This window comes from Mus caroli, chromosome 14, assembly GCF_900094665.2.
Source record: "Mus caroli chromosome 14, CAROLI_EIJ_v1.1, whole genome shotgun sequence".
Lineage (NCBI taxonomy): Eukaryota > Metazoa > Chordata > Mammalia > Rodentia > Muridae > Mus > Mus caroli.
Window position 1 is genome coordinate 87441448 of NC_034583.1, and position 7116 is coordinate 87448563.

General features: G+C 38.0%; 1 non-coding gene across 1 annotated transcript; it reads left to right on the forward strand.

Moving 5' to 3' along the window:
• The first annotated feature begins 259 nt into the window (after nt 1-259).
• On the forward strand, nt 260-419 carry LOC115029367. Its single transcript, XR_003834919.1, has one exon. It is a non-coding gene; the product is annotated as a U1 spliceosomal RNA (small nuclear RNA).
• Nucleotides 420-7116: the final 6697 nt, after the last annotated feature.

The window sequence follows — 7116 nt, forward strand, 5'->3', positions numbered from 1 at the left end:
TTATTTTAGTATATTTTTAAATTTAATATTAATATATTCTTTCCTCTCTCAAGTCCTTCCGGACACTCATCCCTTTGCTATTCTGTCAAGTTTAAGTTCTCCCTCAAAAACCAAAACAAACCAAAATATAACAACAAAATCCCCCAGTCCAGAAAAACTAAATAAAACCATATCCACAAAGAAAACAAAACAAAACAAAAACAAACAACAACACCAAGCTGCAAGCAAATAAAAGAAACACGCATAAAACTGTGAAACCATACTTACCTGGCAGGGGAGACACCATGGTCACAAAGGTCACTTTCCCAGGGCGAGCCTCACCCATCTCACTCTGGGGTGTGCTGACCCCTGCGATTTCCCCAAATGCGGGAAACTCGACTGCATAATTTGTGGTAGTGAGGGACTGCGTTCGCGGGGAAAAAAAAAAAAACAACAACAACTGTGAAACCCAATTATATGATGGTCAACTACTCCCAAACACAAGGCCTTACCTGCAGTGGTTGATAAGCAGAGTCACTCTATGTGAGAAAGCAGCTGACTTTCCCTCTTGCAGCAGGTATAAGTGACTGATCATTTTTAACCTTAACATAGTGGTCAAGTTTTCCCTCTTCCTTATCTTTCTTATTTTTTGTTCTTTCTTTCTTTCTTTCTTTCTTTCTTTCTTTCTTTCTTTCTTTCTTTCTTTCTTTCTTTCTTTCTTTCTTTCTTTGTTTCTTTCTTTGTTTCTTTCTTTGTTTCTTTCTTTGTTTCTTTCTTTCTCCCTTCCTTCCTTTCTTCCTTCCTTCCTTCCTTCCTTTCTCTCTCTTTTCCTTTCTTCCCCTCTTTCTCTCTCTCTCTCTCTTTCTTTCTTTCTTTCTTTCTTTCTTTCTTTCTTTCTTTCTTTCTCTCTTTCTTTCTTTCCTTCATTCATTCATTCTTACTTTGTCCATTTCTTCCTTCCTTCCCTTTTCCTTTTGTTAAAAAAGAATTCTTTTTCTTTCTTTCTTTCTTTCTTTCTTTCTTTCTTTCTTTCTTTCTTTCTTTCTTGTTCTCTCTCTTTCTTTCTTTCTTTCTTTCTTTCTTTCTTTCTTTCTTTCTTTCTTTCTTTCTTTCTTTCTTTCTTGAAATCCACAGCTAGACATCACACACAGATAGACTTTGGGACACTCAGCCACAAGTGTGATGGCTCCATCAAATACCTCCTCTCAGTGTGCAGGAAACTCCAGAGTAGGAGAGATGGAAAGAGTGTAAAAGCCAGAGTGACTGAGGACACCAAGGACACAAGGTCTTCTAAATTAGCATGAACTAACAGAAGCAGAAGTAAGCACAGAGCCTGTGTGGGTGTGCTTACTTTTATTAAACCATGAGTATATATGTGAGTAATTTGGGCGAACCTTAAAGAGTATTTATATATTCTTAGTACATGACAAAGAAAGGGATCTAGCAAAAGGAGACTGTGAAAGCCACTTTGTCCTTACTACTCTCAACAAATATTATAGAGAATTCTCAGCAGCTAGGACACCGTAGTTGTTATGGAATTTAGAAATATACTTTACAGCAAATTTTCTGTTTGCAATCTTTCTGCACACTCTTCCTCAGTGATCACCAAGCCTTAGACATGTAAATTTTGTTGTAGATATGTCAGTTGAGACTGGGCTTCATAACTCAGCATTCTGGTCAGGTGTGATTTGCTGTAGAGAGCTATGTCTAAAGAGAATTTTCCTTAACAAATCATGATTTATCTGGGGGGGATAAGGACAAATAACCAAAAAGTAATTCATTCAAACTACATAGTTTGAAGTTAGTTCTTGACTTCAAGAACCATTTGTTTTACATTTCTGTCTTATTTATACCACCGTCATCAAGAAATATTTTAAAAGTACACAAAACACACACACACATACACACAAACACACACACACAATACATGTATATGTATGTATATATATTACATACACACTCACACACACATAAGAGTCATATAGTACTACACTCACACATACACAAGACAAAACTTACTAATTAAGTTAAGCCCAAATGTCTATTCCTTGGCTAAATGAAGCAGGTACCCAGCTTTTTGGCTTTTTAGGTTTTTTTTGTTTAGTTTTAATTTGTAAGGTGAAAGAGGTCAGGGATATGGTCTTTCCCTCAGAAACAAATGTTTCTCATATTCTTCCTAGTGTGTCTTGGGCCCATAAATATGTCTTTATGATTTTCATCCAATGATAAAACAGTAAAAAAAGTGATTATCACTCTTAATTGTTATAAACTCCCTTTTCTGAGATTTCTTTAGGACAAGATTCTCATATTAAATATGTTAAAGGCTTAAACACATTACCTCTTGTTTTTCAAGAATCCAGGACTCTTACTGTAATATGAGAAAACAACTCTCCACTTTAGAGAGTGAAATTTAAGTCTAATCATTGTGATAGATTTAATAGGTCAATTCTTTGTTCTAAAGCCCTCTTAGCATAGTATGTGTGTACGAGAAAAAGAGAGAGAGAGAGAGAGAGAGAGAGAGAGAGAGAGAGAGAGAGAATTGACAAGGAAAATTTTTAAAGAGTAGCTTTTCCCACGAGCTAAATTATAGATTTCATTTACTTTTCAAAATATTTTTTCTAATAATGATGGTTTTCTCACCTAGAATTCAGTCAGAAAATGCTAATGCTTGGACTCATCATGTCCTTCTTAGCTGTTGTAACAACTTCTCCATATATTCCTTATTTCTCAGGTTATTTCTGTAAGACACTGCACAGGTATTTTATAAAATCTCTCTGCTGAGTTGAGATCCTTGTAAGAAAGCATCAGATCCAAAGAACATCATTGGAGCCAGGTACTCCTCATATCACATTAAAATGATCAGCACAGAAAGTTAGCACACTGCCTCTCACTGATATAAAACACCAACCTTGCTTGGGTGCTTTCTGCTAAATTTCCCATCTGTTAGTGTATGTTTATTTTCTTGATGTTTCCACAATTGATTTTTTTGATTAGGAAAGTATCTGTACTATGCTTGTTCTACTTCTGCCTAGAAGACATACCCTTCTGTGAATCTTTTAATTATTTTACAGCAGCTTAAAAATCAGGTATTTTTACTTTATTCCTCGAGTCACAATCAGTCCTCTATTAATGTATTTGTTTTTGTGTTCCACTTCTACCTTTGTCTTTGGGGCTTTGATAGATTGGTCCTTGTATTCGGTGCTGTTCAGTAATACTTTTCTCTTTCATTTTACATTTAACACTTCTTGACTTTCTATAGATGGCCCAAAGGTCTTTGTGTACACAGAGAAGCAGTGGAGAAACCAGGGAAAATAAAAAGCACTGCTGATCTCTCTAAAGGGAAAATATGTTTGGCTCTTTCCTGGAATGATGAGGAAAAAATATAGTTTACAACTAATAATCCTTTTCCTACCTGTTGAGATAATCTCTGTCCACATCACTCAGTATATTATGTTTGTTGATGCCAGATTGTCTCACTCTAAAACCTTGAGCATTGCTTGTAAGCCACAAATCACATCTTTGTGAGAGATGCTGTTTCTCCATTACAGCAGCTTAAATGTCTTCTCTGTTATTTCTGGGACAGACTCTCAAAGGGATTATGTTTACCTCAGTCTTTCTTCCTAGACCCTCACCTTGAGCATTGCTTCTAAATTAACAAGAAGATATTATACTGAGTAACACTTTTGGACTTGTAAAGTGCTTCAAATGCAAACACATGATTTGGTGTACATACTTGGATGAGATAATAGTTATTAGAAAATTTATTTTCCTAAAATGGCACCATGTTTAAATGTGGTTCATTCTCACTATTGGCTGTAAAGTCTGCAGGGACCACCCACAACTTTCAATCACAAAAATTAGCAATGGCTTGTGGGATGGAACAGCAGCAAAGGTATTTTTGCCTTGCAAACCTGATGACCAGAGTCTGATCACCAGAACCTATACCAGAAGGAGATAACTAACATCGGAAACTGATAACTGTCCTCTGACTTCATGCATTGTTGAGAACATCCCTGCACATCACACTTAAACACACACACACAAACACATACACATGCTCACGCGTACGCGCATGTGCGAGCACACTCACACACACTCATATTCCCATGTGCTATACACATACACGTTCACACTCATTTATGCACACATACTTACTCACATTTGCACACATATCATATATGCATATCACACACATAATGATCATATTAAATCAAAAGAAAGATCTTGAAGATTTATATCACCTTTTTCTGTTCCAAGTTGAAAATCAATGACCTTAATAAGAAACTGTCATTTGACTCATGAGTGGATGGTATTCAGGACAAAATGAGTGGCTTTAGCCTATTTCCAGTATATTTTAAAATGTGCCACACTGAATCTAGGTACGACCTCAGGCTCATGGAAAAATTTTAAAGATGAAGGAAAGAATTGTAATGATTATTAAATTTGATAGGGTTTCCAAATATTACATATATTTTAATTTGTCATTTATTTATTCAAGTATCACAATTCCTCTTGAATATCTTCTTTGTATTAGTGTGTGGTTGCCCTAATGCTGTGTTTATACCTTCTACATTCATCACTGAGTGTGAAGTCATTACAAGGTAAAAAGTGTAAAATCATTAGTGTGAACTAAATATTATTTTAGTAAAATGCCTAGCAAGGAGAAATATATTTAATTATTTAAATGTTGAAAAAAGAGACCATAAATTTGAAGGAGAGTGGGGACGTTATGGGGAAGGGTTTGGAGAAAAGGGAAGGGAAGACTATGTAATTGTATTACATCTCAAAGATAAGAATAATAAAAATTCCAACTATGTGTTGGTAGCCTCATATCAGCTGGTGTATGCTACCTGGTTGGTGTTCAAGTATCTGATAGATCTCTAGGGTCCAGATTAATGGAGTCTGCTGGTCCTTCTACAGGGTTGCCCTACTCCACAGCTTCTTCCAGCTTTCCCAAAACTCCACCACAGGGGGCAGTAGCTTCTGTCCATTGGTTGGGTGCAAATATCTGCATCTGACTCTCTCAGCTACTTGTTGGGTATTTCAGAGGGCAGTCATGATAGATCCATTTTCATGAGTGCTCCATAGCCTCAGTAATAGTGTCAGGTCTTGGGACCTCCCCTTGAGCTGGATCCCACTTTGAGCCTGTCTCTGGACCTTCTTTTCCTCAAGTTCCTCTCCATTTCCATCCCTGCAGTTCTGTCAGACAGGGACAATTGTGGGTCAGAGTTTGGACTTCTGGGTCTGGGTTTAGTCAGAGAAGATGCACCAAACCTTAAAGTGAATAGAGTCCCCAGGGAGTTTAGAAGTCTGGTGGGATGGGGGTGTGGGGTGGGGACATCTTCTTGGAGACAGGGGATGGGGAGGAGGTATGGGATGTGGGGCAGTCAGAGGGTGGACTGGGAGGGGAATAAAATCTGAAATTTAAAATAAATAAATAAAATTCTCAATTAAGATGACTATGTACTTAAAAGGTAAAGTTTGATGATTATGTGGAAAACATGTCAATGCCAATACATTTCCCTAGGTCTATGATAGACCACAGAAAACTTGACAGAGAAGATCAGTTATAAGAGTGTTTGCTTAGAATGAACCAGGTCCCAGGTTCAATTCCCAAACACTCTAAAACAGTTCACACTTCTTTTTTTTTTTAATTAGGTATTTTCTTCATTTACATTTCCAATGCTATACCAAAAGTCCCCCATACCCCCTACCCACTCTCCTACCCACCCACTCCCACTTCTTGGCCCTGGCGTTCCCCTGTACTGAGGCATATAAAGTTTGCAAGACCAAGTGTCCTCTCTTCCCAATGATGGCCGACTAGGCCATCTTGTGCTACATATGCAGCTAGAGACAAGAGCTCTGGGGGTACTGGTTAGTTCATATTGTTGTTCCACCTATAGGTTTGCAGACACCTTTAACTCCTTGGATACTTTCTCTAGCTCCTCCATTGGGGGCCCTGTGTTCCATCCAATAGCTGACTGTGAGCATCCACTTATGTGTTTGCCAGGCACTGGCATTGCCTCAAAAGAGACAGCTATATCTGGGTCCTTTCAGCAAAATCTTGCTGGCGTATGCAATGGTGTCAGCTTTTGGAGGCTGATTATGGGATGGATCACAATGGAGTACTACTCAGCTAATAAAAGAATGAATTTATGAAATTCCTAGGCAAATGGATGGACGTGGAGGGTATCATCCTGAGTGAAGTAACCCAATCACAAAATACCTCACATGATATGTACTCACTAATAAGTGGATATTAGCCCAGAAACTTAGAATACCCAAGAAACAAGATACAATTTGCAAAACACATGAAACTCAAGAAGAATGAAGACCAAAGTGTAGACACTTTGCCCCTTCTTAGAATTGGGAACAAAACACCCATGGAAGGAGTTACAGAGACAAAGTTTGGAGCTCAGATGAAAGGATGGACCATCTAGAAACTGCCATATCCAGGGATCCATCCCATAATCAGCTTCCAAAAGCTGACACCATTGCATACACATGCAAGATTTTGCTGAAAGGACCCAGATATAGCTGTCTCTTGTGAGACTATGCCGGGGCCTGGGAAACACGAGGAGTAGTGGATCTTGCAGGATTAGAGGACTAGTTGGAGAGGGTGATTGCGAGGGTAGGAGGTAGAGGCAACTGCATTCAGAATATAATATATGAGAGAAGAATGAACATAAAAGTCTCACATGACTTACGGGAGGTAAGTAAGTTGAGGCAGAATTGAAACCTACTAGTTTTTGGTCTATCCTTGACAAATCCAAAAAATAGTATTAACTATTGTTGCATTATAATATTAAATAACTTTGCATTATCTTTAAAAGCACACATTTTGACTAAAAGGACTGTGTATGTTAATTTCTAGTATAAAGATGCCTTCAAAGCTTTACTAGGAACAAAGGGATTACAAGAGTTGTGTGATTTGTAGCACCCAATCCTTTTTCTCCTCCGTTTTCTGGTGCTTTAATAGTCTGATAGCTAATTAGGATTGTCCTGGAATGTTGTGAAAGAAATGTAAAGAAAAACTGTGTATGTGGAGTTAGGGAAGCAGAAACCGGCCTGAGTAGGACCACAGGCCTCATCCGGCTGGATCAGCACCAGGGTAGCGGGAGCGCAGGGTTGCCTGAC